Source organism: Balaenoptera borealis, assembly GCF_965194805.1.
Source record: "Balaenoptera borealis genome assembly, chromosome: 5".
In the NCBI taxonomy this organism is placed as follows: Eukaryota; Metazoa; Chordata; class Mammalia; order Artiodactyla; family Balaenopteridae; genus Balaenoptera; species Balaenoptera borealis.
The window spans coordinates 14,121,104-14,141,598 of NC_138862.1; the positions used below are offsets into that span (position 1 = coordinate 14,121,104).

At 37.9% G+C, this 20,495-nt stretch overlaps 1 protein-coding gene across 2 annotated transcripts in view; it reads right to left on the minus strand.

Annotated features, from left to right (window-relative positions):
* Window positions 1-18,693, minus strand: part of LOC309629569 (uncharacterized protein) — a 79,448-nt gene extending 60,755 nt beyond the window's left edge. For both annotated transcript variants that reach the window (XR_014245113.1, XM_082393685.1), the window contains exon 1: window positions 7,553-18,693. The gene's annotated coding sequence lies outside the window, so the exon portion shown is untranslated. The remainder of the gene's footprint in view (window positions 1-7,552) is intronic.
* Window positions 18,694-20,495: the final 1,802 nt, after the last annotated feature.

Here is a 20,495-nt window from a genome sequence, read left to right on the forward strand (position 1 = left end):
GCCGGTTACTGTTTTAAGTGCTTTTACGAACTCAATTACTCCCCAAAACTATTTTAGGCATTATGATTATAATCCCCCTTTTTAAAGGTGATAGAATAGGGCACAGAGAGGTTAAATGGCTTGGTAGAGATCACACAGTTTATCTAGTAAGAGGCTGAGCCTGTATTCTCACCCATTCTAGGCTTAGTGTCTGTGATTTTACCCATTATGTCTCTTTAAAAATGTCATATGGGTGAGAAAGTGAATCTTTTTCAACATGGTTGGAAAAGTGTTTTTGTTGTTTTATTAATTGGGGGGTGTTCAGAGAGTCTCCAACCAACATTTGATAATTATGTGATTGCTTGTGTTGAAAAGAACCTTGGAGACCATCTCATTTAACCCCTTCCTATTTTTTAACAAGGAAATTGAGGCTCAGTAAAGTGATTTCCTTGAGAACTAGGATTTGGGTCTTTTCCTCCCTGTCACTGTGATGAGAGGGCCAGGAAACAGGTGCCTGGATTTAGGTACTAAATACCATTAATTAACCTTGGGTTAATCCTGAACAATTCTCTTAGTTCTAAAATGAAAGACTTAAAATAGATGTGTTCCAGGGTTTCTTCAGGCTCTGCTTTCTGTGATTCTAAATTGAGTTACATGTCCAGGATCAACTAGTTTTGTAAACAATGGAGACACAGAGGAAGAGCAGGAAAGTCAAGTCTAATTTCTAAGAGGAGTCTGGAGGAGTGGGGCTCCATCACTTGAGTGGGAACACAATTCTCCATATTCTCCTCTAGGGACTGGTTTGAGGAGCAAGAAAGGAGGAAATCAGACGTTAACACCTTCACCTGATCTTTGTGTGCATTAAAGCAGGACCTAGAAGGGACAGTCCACTGTAGAGTGGAGCTCAGTAATGCATCCCAAATTATGCAAAGGGAGGTTTGGAGCCGAGCTGGACCTGGAATTCTAAATAACTATGTACATTCAAGCACAGAGGAACTGGCTTCACTGGGGAGCCTGAGGGTTGAGGGCCTGTAAAACTGCAGAAGAGAGTTGTAGGAAAGAAAGAAGATGGTCAAGCAATGTGTAGGGATGACTAAAGAAATTTTAATAGCTTGTCCTCTGTTCTTTTGTGACTATGAAAAATAATACCCTCCCACAAAATATACCCACCCCTCCCCAAACACAAAAAGAAAAGCACAAAAAGAAAAGTTCAGCAAAGTCTGTTACACTGATGCCTTATTTGGGAAGGTTTTTGTGAACATAAAAAGGCAGGGAGGTCAAGTTCCACATCTGGTTTGAAGGTGAGCAGAGAGAGAATAACAGTAGGAGGGAAGATGGGATTAAAATATGTCAATTTCCTAGAAGAAGACCAAGCCTGAGTGACCTTGAGAACATGAGCTCCCAGACATTTGCAAAAATCTTGATGGGGACATTGCACCTTCCTCAGAGTTTTGGCTTGACCCCAATATACTGTTATCTTCTCTCCAAGAACAGAGTGAATCTTGGGTGACATCTGGGTTATAGCTAGAACAGTTAAATAGTAGAATGAAGGCTCCCCAGTCTAGACCCATGTGGGAAAAATTAATGATCTTAACCTCAGCGCTATTGACATGTCAAGGTGGATAATTCCTTGTTGTGAGGTGGTTGTGCTGTGCATGGTAGGAAATTTAGCAGTATCCCTGGCTTCCACCCATTGGATGCCAGTAGTATTCTCCGCCCAAGTTGTGACAATCAAAATGTCTCCAGATATTCCCAAATATCCCCTGGGGGCAAAAGTGTTCCCAGTTGAGATCCACTGGAGAAGAGTCAAGTGATAAGAACGTCATCTAACTTAGAGGTGAGATGCTGAAACTAAAACAAACAAACAACAACAACAAACCCCAATAGTCAAAACCAGCACCTCATGTAACACTTTAAGGCACTTTACTCACGTTAATCAAGCTGAAAAAAAATTGGCAATGATTCTATTCAAAGTCTTATCACAAATTATTTTAACAAGTACCCTCCAGAGGCCCATTGTGTTTTTTAATTTTATTTTTAAAATACCCATCATTTCTCCCTCTTTGGGCTGTCAGCTTTCTTCTCCAGTTAAAATTTAGCAGAAGAGTTATTATTTAATTTTTTTCCCTTCTTCATGCTTGTCAAAGTTTAATCAGCCTGATTACCAGATTGAAAATGAATGGCTGTAAAATGCTAGTTTCTAAAAAGAGATCAATCAACACAATTGTACACACCTGATAAAGGGTTCCAACAGCAGGTCCCCTGTTCCAAGAAACTGTGGCCTTCAAGACAGTTTTACTGCATAATAGATTAACCCTCCTATTACCAGAAAAGGCTATGAACTAACTTCTCACTCCTTGAATGAATTATAATAGCTAATTAAGCAAAGTGCTGTATCAAAGATTCTTAACTCTCATTGATGAGGTACAGGAGGTTGGGGCAGAGTGTCTGAAAATCTCAAGTTAGAAGAAGTGTTATGGGTTGAATTATGTGTCCCCCCAAATTCATATACTAATGTCCTAGCCCCCAGTACCTCAGATCATGTCCTGATTTGGTAGTAGGGTCATTGCAGATGTAATTAGTTAGGATGAGGTCATACTGGTGTAGAGTGGGCCCCTAATCCAATATGACTGGTGCTCTTAGAAAAGGGGGGAATTAGGACACAGACACGCAGACAGGGAGAAGGCCATGTGAAGATGAAGGCAGAGATCAGGTGATGCATCGACACGCCAAGGAACACCACAGATTGCCAGAAGACCACCGGAACCTGGAAGTGAGGCCTGGAACAAAGTCTCCTTCACAAACTTCCAAAGGAACCAACCTTGATAATACCTAGATCTCAGACCTCTAGCCTCCAGTACTGTGAGACAATAAATTTCTCTGGTACAGAAGCCCTAGCAAACATTATATTAATATATATAATCTGTTCTCATTTACCTCTGTCCTGTCATATTCTGGGCATGTGGCAAAATGATCTTCCATCAGACTGACATGGCTACAATAATATCTCCCAGTAGGCTCAAACAAATAGCATCAGCATAAATAACCTTTAAAAAGTGAGTACAGTTCAAAGACTCACTCATCTACACAGTCAGTCGCATCAGAACCAAGAAGTCCTAGGAACTCTGACACTTCCCAGACGACTTCCGGATTTCAGCTATGATTGTTTATGAGGTTAAGCTCAAAGACATTGGCCCTCACAGCTCTAAAACTGGTTTTCCTTTACTACTACCTGGATTAGTCAGGGTTCTCCAGAGAAACAAAAGCAGTGTACTCCTTTGTATAGATATGTACGAACATATAACTTTATATATAAAGTTAGATGAGAGATAGAGAGATAGGTAGATAGATGGATAGATAAAGGATTTATTATGAGGAACTGGCTCACATGATTATGAAGGCTGAGAAATCCCACATCTGCCATTGCAAGCTGGAGACCCAGGGAAGCCAAATCTGAAGACCTGAGAACCAAGGGAGTCTATGGTATAAATCCTCATCTGAGGGCAGGAGAAGATGAGATGAGATGTCCTAGCTCAAGCAGTGAAGCAGGAAAGAAAGGGGCAAATCCCTCTTTCCTTCACCTTTTGTTCCTTTCAGGCCCTCAGTTGATTACGTAATGCCCACCCACGTTAGGAAGGGCCATTTGTTTTCCTGAGTCCACTGATTCAAATGCTGATTTCATCTGGAAACACCCTCACAGACATGCCCAGAAATAATGTTTCATCTGGATACCCTGTGGCCAGTCAAGCTGACACATGCAATTAACCATCATACTACCAGAACATATTTTCTATTTCTTTGTGTGAGCTCCAGAAGTTTGTATGAAATAGGTTCTTAAAATGTACTTTTCTTTTATGTCACGTATATAGCTGCAACTAAAGGAAGGCACAGTGCTCTCAAATGCCTTATTTGAGCGGTTATAAGGAAAATGACTTCAGAAAATGTACAATTTTCTCCAAAGGGGTCCAATTCCCTTTTCCCAAATCTTTAACTTTCTGAATAACAGGTTTAACAAAGGTAATCCACACCTATCACATGGACTATGTTTTGGATCATATTTATACATTGGCTGTGTTATGAAGCATTTTCCCATAGTAAAAATAGTATGAAGGAAATTCAGAATCTTGGCAGGTCCAAAAAAACCTATTTAATCCATAATGTTAGTGAACTACCATTCTCAAAAGAGCAGGCTGAGTTTGAGGTGCTAGAAACATGGGTTCATGTACTTCAAAAGGGAAAATAATTTTAAAAAAATGTTTGAATCCTCATTTTTTTTTTTTTTATAGTTTTTTGTTTGTTTTTTTGTTTTTAATTTTATTTATTTATTTATTTATTTTTGGCTGTGTTGGGTCTTCATTTCTGTGCAAGGGTTTTCTCTAGTTGCGGCAAGTGCGGGCCACTCTTCATTGCGGTGCACGGGCCTCTCACTATCGCGGCCTCTCTTGTTGTGGAGCACAGGCTCCAGACGTGCAGGCTCAGTAATTGTGGCTCATGGGCCTAGTTACTCCGCGGCATGTGGGATCTTCCCAAACCAGGGCTTGAACCCGTGTCCCCTGCATTGGCAGGCAGATTCTCAACCACTGCGCCACCAGGGAAGCCCTCATTTTTTATTTTAGTGACAGACAGAAGTGAATGGTTTCATATTAAGTGCAACAGCTCATTAAATTGGGGCTTCTATCTCAGTATTGATTTGGGCACCACCAAAAAATTCTCATGATTGTGAGACTCAAACCTCCACAAAGGAAATTTACAGTGACAATTGAAGACCTGTTCCAAGACTCACCAATTTCAAGAATAGAAAAGTTTAAAGAGGGTGGCAATTTAGAAGAAAGTTTTCTTTGGCAAGAGCTGCTGCCATGCTTTGGTTGACTACCCTCCCCCACCAACGGGAGAGGATTATGGGGGTGCTGCCTTCTCCATCTCAAGCCTGGTGAGAAGGACTTCTATGTACTCTCAAGTGCTTTAACATGTGTTCTCTGCAGTTGAGTTACTCTGAGGACGGATGAGTATTCACTGCAAGAAAAGCTAAATGAAATTGTGAAATTTCAGCTTCTGACTATGATAGCACAGCTTACATTAAAAAAACTTCCCCTGGGGTAAACGACAAAAGCTGAAGTTTATTTAAAGAAGCTGTTTAAATCATGAAGGATCAAGCAAGGAAGCCAAGACTTGAGGGGTGAAGATCTGGAGAGAAAGGAAATGCGCTGATGTGATAATAGTCTCTTCCACATTTCTCCTACAGGTGGCTGCCAATTTCTCAGTTGCATGGAAAAGAAAGCTAAAGAGCCAAATATAAACTGGGAGCTAAGAGTCCAAAAAGCTAAACAGGGCTTTGTCTGTTTCAAAGTGCTATAAAGACAAAATACAGAGTTCAAGGCTGCATGACCCCTGAAAGTCTACACCCTGGGAGTAAGGGTATCCAGAGTTAGATCCAACCTGGGTTAAGACTGACTGATCTGGATCAAGATGATTTGTTTCTACTATACCTGACTACCAGAAAAAGGGTAGATCTCTCTGAAGAAAGATCATCCAAAGCCTCTATAATTTTTATATGTAATATCTAACAATCAAAGAATTCCAGGCATGCCAAGAAATAGAACCAAGTGATTGTAAAAGAGAGATAAAATAGACAGTAGAAACAGACTCAAAGTTCATTATGTCTTTAAAATAAATGTGATTGATATGTTCAAGAATATAGATGGCAAGATGGAGAATTTCATCAGAGAACTGAAATTTATTAAGGAAAAAATAGAAATTTTAGAAATAAAATAATTCACTCACTGAAATTAATAACTAAAGAAATAGAGTCAACACCAGATTAGATAAGTAGCAGAAAAGATTGATGAACTGAAAGATATTGCTCAGTAGAAAAATAGCCATATTGAAGCATGAGAGAAGAAAAAAAAAGAAAAAAGAGAAAATACTTAAGAGTGGAACAGCTCTGTGGAACAAGGTAAAAAAGCCTAAAACATGTATAAATAGGATCCCAGAAGGAAAGGGAAGAGAGAATGAATAGCAGAAATATTTGAAGAGGTTATAAATGAGAACTTCCTAGCACTGATGAAAGACACTAAGCCACAGACTCAAGAAGCTCTATACACCACATGCAAAACAAACATGAAGAAAACCATACCTAGGCACATCATGGCAAAAACTCTTATATCAAAGTATGGAATTTCCAGAACACTCTTTTCCTGCTGTAGGCTGGTTTCTATGAAGAGACATCTTGACTCTCCTTTCTTGATCAAAGTCGCCCTATCTAATGGCAACCAGGTAAGGAAAATTTCTCTTTAGCAACTCAGTCAAGCTGCTCATTTCTTGAATTGGAAAATGCACTCATGTTATTTGCTTTAATCTATGGCAAAGAGTGCTGGCTGCCTTCTGAGCTCTGTTCTCTTCTTTATAAACAATGAGCCTAGCTAAAAACAAACCAAAACAGAATCCCTCTGGGAAAACAGATTTCCCAGCATCTATTGTAGATAGAAATAGCCACATGACAACTGTTCTTGCCAGTGACAAGTAGAAGTTCTTACATGGAGCTTCCAGTAAGCACCTTAAAACGGGAGTAGAATCAGTTGGCAAACAGCATGTTTGCCCCTTGTGCTTACCTCTTTCTTCCTACCTGAAAAGCAGCTGTAATGACTGGAGCTGCAATAGTCATATTACAACTGACAGTAAGAGAAACCCCCAAATTACAGATACTGATCTTAACATCCTTGAACTGCTCCATCAATGATGGGCTACTTATCAAGACTTCTTTGTTATTCGAGAGAATAATAACACCTGTCTTATATAAGCCACTGTTATTTGGGTTGTTTGATATATGCAGCTGAAACCAATCCCTATTAGAGCTTCCCTCTCCTTGTGGCTTGAAATAATCCTGCAATGAATCCTTCCATTGAGTTCAGCTGGTTGTTACTTTGAGACAAAGAGAAGCCTCAAAATATCTGGCCTAAAAGAAAACCAATCAGCATCTTATTCACACATGGTACCCTCTGAACATAGGGAAGAGACAGTTTAATACAGCATATATGATCATCAAATTCTGGGCCATTGCTAAATGAAAATCTGAGTGGGGAAGATGCCAGTCAATCTCAGTTTCATTTCTGGGACCTACAGCAGTTCAGAGATCACAGAATTTAATCATCTGTCTCAGATTCAAAACAAAGGGAAAGTGAGGGAACTAGTTTCCTTCTAAATCTGAGCCTAAGGTGAAGGATTAGATTATTTTTCTAATCCATCACAGAGATAATTTTGTAAAATACAGTAAAAATGAATTGTTAGGAAAGTGAAATTTTAAAAAAGCATACAGAATACTAGTCTTAATATTGTATTATTAGATTCTAGAGTCATAAAGCAAATTGTCAAATTGCTTTTTTTTTTTTAAAGTTTCTTAATCTTATTCTCAATTTCAGTACTTATCATGGTCTGCTAACAAACACTTTATAGCCTGGCCCTGGTCCACAGAACACACTTTGAGTAGACAGTTCTAGATTTGCCTTAGTCTGCTAGGATTACTATGGCAAAGTGCCACAGATTGGGTGGCTTAAACAACAGAAATTTCTTTTCTCACTGTTCTGGAGACTGGAAGTCCAAGATCAAAGTGTCAGCAGATTTGGTTTCTCATGAGACCTCTCTCCTTTGCATGTAGGTGGCTGCTCTCTTGCTGTGTCCTTTCCTGGCCTTTCCTCTGTGTGAGCACATCCCAGGTGTCTTTCTCTTCTTTTATAAGGATAAGGGCCCCACCCACTGATCTCATTAAAATTAATTGCCTCCTTAGAGGCCCCATCTCCAAATACCGTCCCATTGGAGGTTAGGGCTTCAATGTATGAATTTGGAGAGGACAACAAAGATCACTGTGACAAACAAGCTTGTAAATCTCTCCATCTTTATCCCCCCCTTCTTCATCTGCCCTGTTTATGTTTAAATAGATTTCTTCCAAAGAATATTTAAAGGACCAAAAACAATTCTTTTAATGAATATTTCAAAGTACAATTGAACAAAGCAATAACTTTTGGACAAATAAGCCAACATTTTCTCACTGTGACGTTGAACTTGCTATTTTTTCAGGGTTTTTTTCTGTTTACATTTTGCTTAGGTTTCCTTGGGATTTCATTTTGATGTGTGAGTTCTAGTGTGTGTTCCCTTAGTTCAGTGACAGAGATGGAGCTAGTAGAGGACAGAATTGTAAGTCAGATGGTTTTCATAACACTTTTGTAAGAATGTGTTGTAATATTTCTGTGCTAGAATCTATCTCTATCCCTTGCCAGCTGTACCTCCTCTCGTGTGTGCCCAAGCAGATCAAATATTTTGTCAGGAAGCACATGAATCACAAAAGTATTGACTTTGTCTTGGAGTAGAGATTTTTTTTTTCCTTTCCCTGTGACAGCATAAATGTGTACTGTCAGACCTCATATTCTGTTCCTAAGGATGTGTTCATTTCTTTTTCTATTTCCATAGCAATCTGCTGATTTAACTCACATGTCTCTAGGAAGTGATTGTTCCAGAAATCTGGCACATTCAACCCAATATCTGTAATCAGTTCTACTTTTGGCACAATGTCTGGTTCAGTGAGTCTACTCTTGTTGATAATCCTCCCCCCGAAAATGGTGATTGTCAGACGACCTAAAATTGTATTGGTAATCAACAAACAAACATTTGAAAGTCTTGCTGTACATCATCTACATTTAAAAGCCCTTCAAAGAAAATATAGCCACTCAGAAAGTGCTTTCTTAAGTATTTACAATTGTTTTATAGGAAGAAATAAATTAGAATTTTTAAGAAAGCAATTATGTATAGACTGCAAAAATACACTTTTAAATAACTTTTTTCCTAATTGTCATGTTTCATCATGCAAACTTTTGGATTTTATTAAATCTACAGATAAAGATCAGAAAAAATTTCTTGTGGTACCCATGCCCACCTATAAGTGTTGTGAATGTTTATATCATGGTTAACATCTGGTCATATTTTAAACTGTATTTCTAATTTTTCTGTTCCCATGGAAGTATTTTGCATTATTAAGACTTGCTTATAATGACCTGTCTCAGACTTTGTTTTTTAATCTGCAAAAATTGGAAAGTTGGACTAAAAGTTTGGAGGCACTTTAATTTTTTTATTCTTTCTACTGAACTGCATGCTTATCATCTTGTGATCTAGTTGTTGCTGTTCTTGTTTTAAAATATCACATTATACCTCCTCAACTAGAATGTGAGTTCCCAGGAGCAGAATTCATACCTGCTTTACATCCCCTATAGCACTGCTACTCAAAATACAGGTCCTCAAACTATTTGTTACTGATCCCTGATGAGGTCAGGAGCTGGCACCAAAATGTATTTCAACCACGTGGTAAATCAACTATGTCACTAAGCACACCATTTAGTTCAACCAAGATTTTTTTCTTAGCAGGACTTTCTTAATGAAGAAGCTATGTGTTGATTCACCTTCTGGTACAACCTCCTTTCTTATCATAACAAATGGTTCCAGGAAGAGTACCAGTCTGCAGGCCATACTTTAAGCAGCACTGGTCTATAGAGTCTTACAAAAGATTCTCAATAAGCATTTATTGTTTGACAAATGGCTCATCTATTCAATTAATAAACATTGATTGAGCATCCATGATGGAACAAAGAACTGAGAGGGTCTATGGTGGGGGGACACACAAACCTGCAGGTGTTTACAGTCTATTGAACAAGATGACATATTTTTAAATAATCAAGGAGAAAATAGAATCATAAATTTATAAGCAAGGCACAAATAAGACTCCATGGGAGTACAACAGAGGGAAAGAATCCATTCAGCAAGGCACTGGGAAGGGGAAATCTGGGAACTTCTTCTTGAAAAAGGGGTAAAATGTTGAATGATGGGGTAGGGTATGGGGGTCAATCTCCAGGAGTAGAAGCAAGAACACAGGAAGCCTTAGGCATGTTTGGGAGACTGCCCAAGTTTGAACAATGCCTTTCTCATTATTTGATGCTGGATAAGTCTTTAACCTCTGCACATTCCCTTTTCCTTTTTATTCCTTATTATTCTGTCAAAAGGAGAATAATAGAAAAAGCATTCATCTCATAGGATGAAGATCACATGGCTTAATTCAAGGAAAGTGCTTAGAGCAGTGGTTGGTGCTCAGTAATTGTCAACTCTTGCTGTTCTTATTATCATTCTTCACATTATTATTGTGGGATGTTAACTTCACATTAGCTTTTTGCAGCTTTTAGTGCTTTTGGTTTTATGCTGTGGAAAATAAAAAGCTACTTAAGGCTTAAAACCACTATAGGAGAGAGAGTAGGAAAAAGAGGATTGAGGTCAGAAACGTGATGATTGCCTATAATTAAGGAGCAAAAGGAGAAAGGAAAAATCAGCAAAGGACACAGAAGGCATATCTAGGAGGTAGGAAGAGAACTAGGTAAAGAACCAGCACATGGATCTGAGCTAAGAAAAAAGGTTTTGGCAAAATGAGGCCATTAACAGAGTCAACTATTGTAAAAAAAAAACCAAACAAACAACAAAAAAAAGGAGGATGGTTACTAAAAAAAGAAAAAAAGGTAGTTGAACTTGAGAATGATGAGGTCATTCACAGCAACCTGTAAGAGAGTTTCTTTAGGGGTGCTGGACCGTAAGAGGTTGAGGAGAGTCAATGGTAAGGAAGTGGAAGCAGTAAGGATAATACACTCCTATGCCTTTGTGAGTATTTACTTTTTGTGACTGAATGTGCAAGCTTATAGGCCACTGAAATGACAGCCAATCTCCCTTATAGATGTGTCATAGACATGTATTGTTTTGTCTGTTTTACTCCATCCCCCACCCTTTCTGGAAACTATTTCTACCCCCACGGCAAAACTTAGAGCTGACATGAGGAATGTATGGATTTTTGAGTGTGAAATCAGAGAGAAAGCGTGAGTCAGTCTTCTCCCCACTGGAGAATTTTAAAATGAAAAACTTTGGCACTGTCAGCAGTCATATTTCTCCTCTGCTGGAATAAGCCAGTCTGCAAAAAAAGATCATGACTCCAGTTTTCAGAGAAAAGTAGATTTGAGAAATGGAGAGAAAGAATCCTAAGGGCAACTGGACCCTAGTTCCAATTATTTCTGAGGCACAGCTATGTTAATGCCTCTCTGGTGGTTTATCCACGTTTCCTTGGATTCCATGAGTCAGCCCATCCACCTTCTTGTCTTAGGTATTCTGAATTAGACACCCGTTCCTTGAGACTTAAAATTACCTAACACAAGAAGAGATGTGTTGCAGCAAAGGCTTGGTAAATGTTGGATAGTATTAAAGCAGTGGTTGAGAATGGCAGCATGGTATACTTGGAGTGAAGATGGAATAAAAGGCAATAGAGCACTTCTTTTTGTTAATGTGAAAGAAAGAAGATGGTTGAGGACATAGATGAGGTGGGTTTGAATTTCAGGCTTTAACTTGACTGAGCAATAAATACAAATTGTCTTTTTCTATAACTCAGCCTAATTTGTATTATATGCCCTCATCCCACTGAATTGGTGGAGACTTTATCCCAGTTGATTCTGTTCACCCCCTCTTCCATTCCCAGAGTTCCATCAAGGTTCCAGGGTACTTACAGAGTACTAACACATGGTTGGGGAGGTGGAAAGCACAGCTGATTTTGGTTCATGTAGGTTTCTACTGAGACGTGCTTGTTTCTGCACATGGTGCCTTCAGGTTTGGTGGCTCTTCCTGCTGTTTCCATATCATGTGAGTGGCAGGGGGGGTTTTGCTGCTGTCTTTGTGCTCTGCCAGGAGTACAGTAATCTCTGCAACACTAAAGACTCATATGCTTAGACACTGTGACTCCATTTTCTCTCTGCAATTCTGTTGGGCAAGAAGGCAGTGGGTTTCCTCTCTCTAGGACTCACAGAGTCTCTGTTCTCACCACCATTCCAGAAGAATCTTCTAGTTTGGGGAAGGATTGGGGTGGGATGGGGACAAGAATCCTTCTTCTTCTGTGTTTCATCCAAACATTGTGTTGATTCTTGGTTCTCCTCCTTCTCCTAAGAGCCCAGATTCTTTGAAACCAAAGCCACTAAAACCCACCCTGTCCTATCCCTCTGATACAATGAGCCTGGAGCCAATTCATTGCTTCTATGCATGGAAAGAAAAAGGAAGAAATGGTGGAAGAAAGAAAAAGGAAGAAATGATGGAAGGAAAAAAAAGTTGACATAGGTTGTTAATATCTCAAAAATATCATCCCAACACTAACAGAACTTTAAAAATGAGAGGGGTTCTGGTTGGATAGACTTGATCATCTGAACAAAATGAGAGTGGAGAGTTTTCTGGGGGACGAGGAGAGCTGAGGTTTGACAGCTGATTCAGAGGGTTGCTAAGCAGTAGAAGAAGCCGGGCATGCAGATAACTTGAACTCATCTGCAATCCTTCAGCACTGTTTCTCAACTTCCTCTATCAGTTCTTGGCACCTGGGAATGGCATGAGAAAGGGTTTCTACCCAGATATGGATGTGACCAGTGACGATGAGGAACTTGTGTAATCTAGGCCAGGGGGTCCGGTTGGGTAGAGAAGCAGAGGAGGCAGAATGGAGCCCAGAACTCTGGCATTGGTGAGAAACTGCAGGAGCACATGTTCCAATGAGGATGAGGAACCTGTCTAGCAGGAACGAGACTACGAGGGGTTGTGGAGGAAGAAAGTCTGGAATTTCAGGTCTGATAAAGCCCTTGGAGGTGATAATGAATACTACTTGAGAGCCCACATGTCCTGACTCTGCTGAGAACCAGATCTGATATTAAACCCAGTGGTACCCACTCTGTGTCAGCATCCACCCCAGGACCTGAACTATATGAGCCTCCATAGGCTCTCTAAAAACAAGGAGGACCCCAAATCTCTCCAGAGGCCTGAAACTACCCCTATCAAATATTTGCTTAATTCAGGGTTTCCGAAGTCTTATGAAAACCAGGACTAAGAACATTCGAAGACAGGCAAGGCAAACACTGGGAAATGAGCAATTTTAAAAGAGTGGTGCGAGGGTCAAGAACTCCACACAGCCTAAGATATACTGTGTGGGGACTCGGGAATATTTCCAGAAAAAGGGCATGAGGTTTTTAATCTTCATTTGCAAATATTTTTTCTCCTCCTTGGGCAAGGTATGTTTCATCCCTGGTTTTTATATTTTCAGTTTTCCTGTTTACCGAGAATTACACTTTCCACTGGGAGACATTGTACCAGAGATTAAATTTCATAATGTATTTAAAAATTTTTTATCATCAATCATAATTTTTTATTATCTCCATTAAAGAGCATTTTCTTGCCTTTCTAGAGAAATCTGAAGATTCTGAGCGTTTCAGTGTCATCAGCTGGCTGGTGCATGTGGTCTTCTCATACAATGAAATGGCTCATTCTACATTTCAAATTATAAATGGAAACAACAGGCATACCCTCAACAGAGCTGGCATTTGAACACGTAAATTCCCAGCTTCCTGCCTTTTATTCAGGTAACTCTATTTTTCTCTATTTTTAATGCTGCTTTATAAACCCACACATCTCTTTTTCTTCCCTGTTGACGGTACACTCCAACTGTGTCTGCTTGCTGAGGTCCTCAAAACACAAATGTAATAATCTCTCTACACCTTGATTATATATGCTTCTTGAGAACTGCAGTAATCTTATAGAAAGTCTCACCACTTTCTATCTTAAAATCTGGGACACTGGGCATCTCCTACCTAGTTATATACCAGGCATGTAAGGAAATAAACAAAGCTTACAGGTAGAATCCCCAGACAGTCAAGAGAAAAAATTCTACTTAACTGGATTGGCAAACAGTATAATCAAGATCTCGCTAGGATTTTGTACCAGACAGAAAGCAAAACAGCTTTGTGGAGAACTAACTGTTCTGAGGAAACCTGAAATGCTTAGTGGCCTAAAGGGAAATTTCCCAAATCTTACTTCAAAAGAAATAGGCAAGAACACACAGATACCACGATGTGATAATTCGATTAAGAACTGCAACAGACTTGGCCAACACCTCACAGTGAGTTACAGGACTGCCAGATTCTCTGAATTACCTCAACTCAGAGCCCAAACTCTCAGTTTAGGAGTGCCAAATGGAGCTCACGCTTACCATGTAAGCTTTAAATCAAACTAAAAAAGACGGATTTTATTTCATGGTTGGTAGTGTGTTGTTTCCATCTTAGTTTATGCTTCTTTCAAGGCATCCGCTTCTTTTCTCTACTAAGTAATTGTGAATCATACTTGGACAGTACTGTATATTGTGCTTTCAATCCCTTTCCATGTTTGTTTTCTAATTCATTTTCCATAGATAAGACTGCTCTTGTCTGTATTTCACAGATGAAACTCAGAGAGGTTAAGTGATGTCTTAAGCAAAGTCCACAGCAGAACCCACCACCTGGGAAGGTGTAGGAAGAAAGAAGGAGAGCCCTACCTTTGACATGATGTTCTGTCAGTCCATACAGCCTCTCTCATCCAGGTCATGGGACAACCTGGAGTCCAGTCACTCCTAGAGCATTGTGTGAAGCCTTGAGAAGTACCTGCAGGAAGGGGACACCTGTTTATTACAGCACTGTGTTAAATATGTGAATCTGATGCTTTGACATCTTGGGGTCTTGCTGACCCTGAAGGGACTGCCTCTCCCACGGCCAGCCAATTCCTAAAGGTAGTAAAAGACTCACCCTGCAAGCATGCCTTTCGTAGGCAAACCAACCGACCCATCTCCTACCCCCTAACTACCTCTTTTATCAGGCTCTTACATTCTGCGACCACTATTCCCCTGCCCTAATCACACAAGGGCCAGGTACCAGACAACTAAGGACAGCCTGTATGGCCCAAAGCTCACTGAAATTATTCAAACTAGCCAATCCTAAACCTGCTAACACTGCCTCACCCGTTCCTTCCTGCAGAAAACACAATAAAGGCTCTTGCCCGTGTTTTCCTCTTGCTTCTTCTGCCCCCTGACCGACACTGGTACCTCCCCCTTTAGCCCTTAGTGACCCCCTCCTTTAGGAAGCTTTGAACAACAAACTGTCTTTTCAATGGTAATTGTCTCCTGATCTGTTGACCTTGTCATACCTGAATAATAATAAAACCTACATTTTAAAATAAGCACATTTGAAAATTAAGATAAACTGGGACCAGGCAGGTGAAAGATGAGGGTGAGAGTTGCAGAACAGTCTCCTTTTAAGGGTAGATCCTCTGCCAGGAGGAAACGAATTGATTTCCCTACACCAAACCAGCCCTACAGCAAGTTCCCAATGATCCTAACATCTGAGCTAGCCCTCCTGTACCTCCCCAGAATCATCACATTTGCGATCCACGTGATTTCTGAATTGGAAGATTGTCTGCTCAGCTTGACTCATCCCTCCAAGGTGAAACAGCTACAAAAAGCAGAGAAGAACTGGCCCAGCTGATGATGAATGTCTAAATAAAAAAATCACAATAGTCTGTATAGCACAGGGAACTCTACTCAATACTCTGTAATCACCTATATGGGAAAAGAATCTAAAAAAAAAAGGTGGATATATGTATATGTCTAACCGATTCACTTTGCTGTATACCTGAAACTAATACAACATTGTAAATCAACTATACTCCAATAAAAATTAAATTAAAAAAAAGAAATCACAATAGTCCTCCTCTAACACATCCTCACACATGTTCTCATCATAAGTTTGTTCCATCAGTTCAGGGCTTGCTCAGGGAAGGGATAGGTTAGAAGATGGCTTAAATTCCAATACAACACATTTGCGTTATAAGGGATGCATCGGGCATCTGCCCTCATTCTTTAAGGCCTGTACCGGAGGTAATTGGGAACTGGAACGAGCTTTGGAAATTTATTCTGAAGTTGGGAGTGGAAGATGGGGATAGGAGCAGCCTTTTTTTTTTTTTTTTTCTACTTGTGGTTTTCTCAAGGTACTTTGACACATGACAGCCAGAGAGAAGAAAAAGTTCTCATATATTTGAAATGCAATCTGCCTGTTAGAGAGTGGTTTTAAGGTATTATATTTCTCTTTTTATTTCAAAGAGCAGATAAAAATGGAAAACTGTTAGCTATTCTAAGAATCACATAATCATAATTATCAATTTGAATTCCTATTGCAAATACTTGCAACCACAGTGAAGTGATTTATCATCAAATACATCTCAGGGTTTTAATTGTGTGCACTTGAATGTATTTGCATATTCTCAGCACACTTCATCATTTTCATTTCTGATAAAACACTTCAAAAGAAACTAGGCTCTGTCAGTTCAAAAATGTATTGTTCTTGCATATCTCTAAAAATGATGGGTAATTGCTATCATATTCTGAATATGTTTAGGATTAAAAGTAACCTGGATTTTATAAAATGGTGCCACTTAACTAAGATTTCAAAAATGCTGGTCTAGGTGTCCAACGTTTAATGTTATTCACATCCACACTCTGTATAATGTTATTTAATGAGTTCTTGTGTGGCAGTTGAAAGTGGGGCAGCAGTATTTCCCTTGAAAGTGAAACTTTCTAAAAGCCCATCTCCTTCCTGCCAGGTTCTTAAGGAGCCAAGAAGCTACAAAGGGGAAGAAAGATGCTGACAGGACTCTCCAGACTAATAAGACATTAACCAATTACTAATTAACCAATTAACCATTAACCCAATTAACCAATTGGGTCCTTTTCTGTGGCTCCCTCCCTCATCTTCCTCCCATCACTGACTCATGGCCCCCAGCATCATGTTTTTCTTCTCAAGGGATAAAAAGACCCAGAAAGTTATGAACAAATTAATGCACCACATATGAAAAGAAGTAATATTAAACCTATTTATAACTCCAACAAGAGGAGTACAAATTCAACTTTCCCATCACCACCAAAAACCCCCCAAAACTAATAATTTGCACAAAACCTGCTGGTGTTATTTACACATTCCACTCATCTAATGCTTTCTTTTATTTGTGCACCTAAAGTGCACATTGATATAAATTCCTAGACAGTGGAAAGGTCTTTGGCAGAGCTGAAGATTTCTTGCTGAAAATTAACTCTAGTCTACCCAGATGTATTAACTCAATTCCCCTAGATGCAAAAAGACACTAAGTAACATAGCTTTAAAACATTTAAAGCAAAAATGGACAGACATATAGGAAATACATGCAGTTATAGTACAATATTTTAACATACTTTTCCCAAGAATAGATCAAACACAAAATAAATTGGTAAGGATATAGATTTGAACAATACACAAAACAGTGTCTAATCCACATTATCTAGTACACTGTGTCCTCAGAATACACAACTTTTTCAAGTATATGAAAAATATTTATAAAAATGGACCACTTAGTACAGTTAAAGTAAGTCCTAAAAAGTGTCAAAGAATTGGTATTATATAGATCATTTTTTAACTACAAAGCAATTTTGTAATTATTACTTATAATAACAAAAATATAAGTGAAAATCCACATGTTTAGATTAGAAATTTAAACGACAAATTTAACAACTCATAGGTAAAAGAAGAAATCATAAGGGAAATGGTAAAATATTTAGAATTAGAATAATAACAAATATAGTACACATCCCATAAACTTTGTGAAAGAAAGGCAAAGTAGTGTTTATGGTGAAATTTGTAGTGTAATGTGATTATAATAGAAAAGTAAAAGGGCTGAAAACTTATCTAAGCATCCAGAGAACATTAAAGGATGAAAATATAAAGATAAGAACATAAAATGAGAGTGAACAAATACACAATAGAGAGGAATGGTAATATGAAAAAGATAATAAGAATTTTATGAATGTGAAAATTTAGATGACATGGGCAGATCCTTGAAAAATATAATTTACAAAGTTGCCTAAAGCAGGAATAAAAAACAATTAATGTGCTATTAACATTTTAAAAAATTGAATCAGTTAAAAAGTCTTCCTAAGAAAAGAAGAGACACTTCCCAAGTAATTTTAGCATAATCTTGTATATAAAACTACAGGTCGACTCACTCATCAATAACAATTTCATATACATATAAAATATGGTTCATTTAGAAATAAAAAAGAATGAAATAGTAAGCCATTAGAGGAAAAAGATATTTACAACATATGTAGCTGACAAAAACTTATACCCATGATTTAATAAAAAATAAAAAAATTTCTATTAGTCAATGAGAAAAAAGAAATACTACCCAATTAAAGAGGAGAGGAGGTAGAAAAATTAGATGTGATCAGTCTTCTCAAAAGAGGATATTCAAATAATTAATCATAGCAAGTGTGTGTGTGTGTGTGTGTATGTGTGTGTTCCTAGGAATAAATTTAACAGAATATGTGTAAGACCTTTATAGACATGTTGATTATTAAAAGCAGTTCTAATTAAATGAAGAGATACAACATATACTATGTTCGTGAATTGGGAGAAGCAATAGCAAAACAAGTCAGTTCACTGCAAATTGATCTATAGATTAAATGCATTATCAATTAAAATTGCAATGAATTTGTGTGTATGTGTATATGTAACTTGTCAAAAAAAAGTTTCAAAATATATATGAAAGATCGTTGGGACAGGAATAACCAAGACATTCTAAAAGAACAGAAAGTTATTGAAGCTTACTTATAGATATCAAGAATTCTTATAAAGCTTTGATAAATATGACACTATCATATTATCATCAGGAAAGGTAAATAGATGAATGAAACAAAGAATTCAAAACAGACTTGAAATGTGATTTATGTTAGAGTAAGCATTGCAAATTAGTGGGGAAAGGATAGACTTTTTTTTTTTTTTTTGCCTAGTAAATTCTAGGTTTACTAAAGATTTAAATATGAAGGACAAAACTACAGATTTTTAGGCATAACATAGGATGACATCTTTGTGACATTAGGGATAAGGAAAAATTTCTTAAGCAAAAACTGTAAATAATAAAAGAAGATATGGGTAAATTAGCTAAAGTAAAAGTGAGAACTTTTATTCACAAAAATATATGAAAAAGAAAGTAAAACTACAAGCCACAGACTGGTAGAGCATGTTTGCCATATGAATTATTAACAAAGGAATAGTATCTAGAGTATATAAAGAACCTCTATGAACCATTAAGAAAAAATGCAAATGATGGATAGAAAACTGAAAAAAAAGATTTGCACAGATCTTCAGAGAGAGTTAATCCAAATGTCCAAACAAATATAAGCAAGATTCTCAGCCTTGTTAGTCATCAAGAAAATGAAAATTTCAACCACAATGAGATACTATATTACAACTACCAGACTGGCAAAAGTTAAGAATACTGGCAAAATCTAAAGTTGGCAAGGATGTGGAGTTACTCTTCTCATGGGACTATAAATTAAGGCGAACACCTTTGAAAATTGCATCACCCAGCAAGTACTTCTAGAAGACAAGTGCATATCCATCACAGCACTGTTTTGTAACAGAAGGAAAAAGAGGAACAATTCAAATGTCCATCAACCATAGGGGAGATAAATAAACTGCATGATAGGCATACAATAAAACACTGTATTCTTGTGAAGAGTAATGAATTACACAGATAAGTAAAAACATGGATAAATCTCAGGAACATAATGTTGAACTAAAAAAGCAAGTAGCGTAAGACATACACTCTATTTTTGTCAATATTAAGTTCAAAACACACACACTGGAAAATATATTATTTAGGAAATTACCATCTAGGAAAACTAAAAAGAGAGAGAGAGAGTGAGAGAGAATGATAAACATAAATTTCAGCAGAGTGGTTTCCTCTGAGTAGAGTGAGAGGGGATGGGACAGGGACTTCAGAGATAACAGTAATTATATTTGGTGGTGGTAACTGGGTAGAATATTTCAATAGTCTTGTGTTATTAGTCTTTATATTTTGTGTATATTTTACAAGTATTTTTATCTCAATATTTAATAAAAATGTTTAAATTTAATTTTCATTTTATATTAGAGTATAGTTGATTTACAGTGTTGTGTTAGTTTCAGGTATACAGCAAAGTGATTCAGTTATACATATACATATATCCATTCTTTTTCAGATTCTTTTCCCATATCGGTTATTACAGAATATTGAGTAGAGTTTCCTGTACTGTACAGTAGGTCCTTGTTGATTATCTATTTTATATATAGTAGTGTGTGTATGTTAATCCCAACCTCCTAATTTATCCCCACCACCTTTCCACATTATCTGCCCTACCACCTTTCTACCATAAGTTTTTTTCGCAGTCTGTGAGTCTGTTTTGTAAATAAGTTCATCTGTATCATGTTTTTAGACTCCACATATAAGTGATATCATATGATATTTGTCTTTCTCTGTCTGACTTCACTTAGTATGACAATCTCTATGTCCATCCATGTTGCTGCAAATGGCATTATTTCATTCTTTTTTATTTTTAAAGAATAATCTTTAAGAATTAGTTCACAAGTGTTGGTGGGACAGATAGCTGGAACGTGTATATTTCTGGCTGAAATATGCCAGGACAATCAAAAGAGTCAGCTGCAGAATCTCAGCCTTGGAAGTGGTGGTACAGAAGACAGAAAACCAGGGGAGAGGCTCAGATGTAGGAAAACGGGCTGGGGATCCAGTTACTAGAATGAGGTTATAAG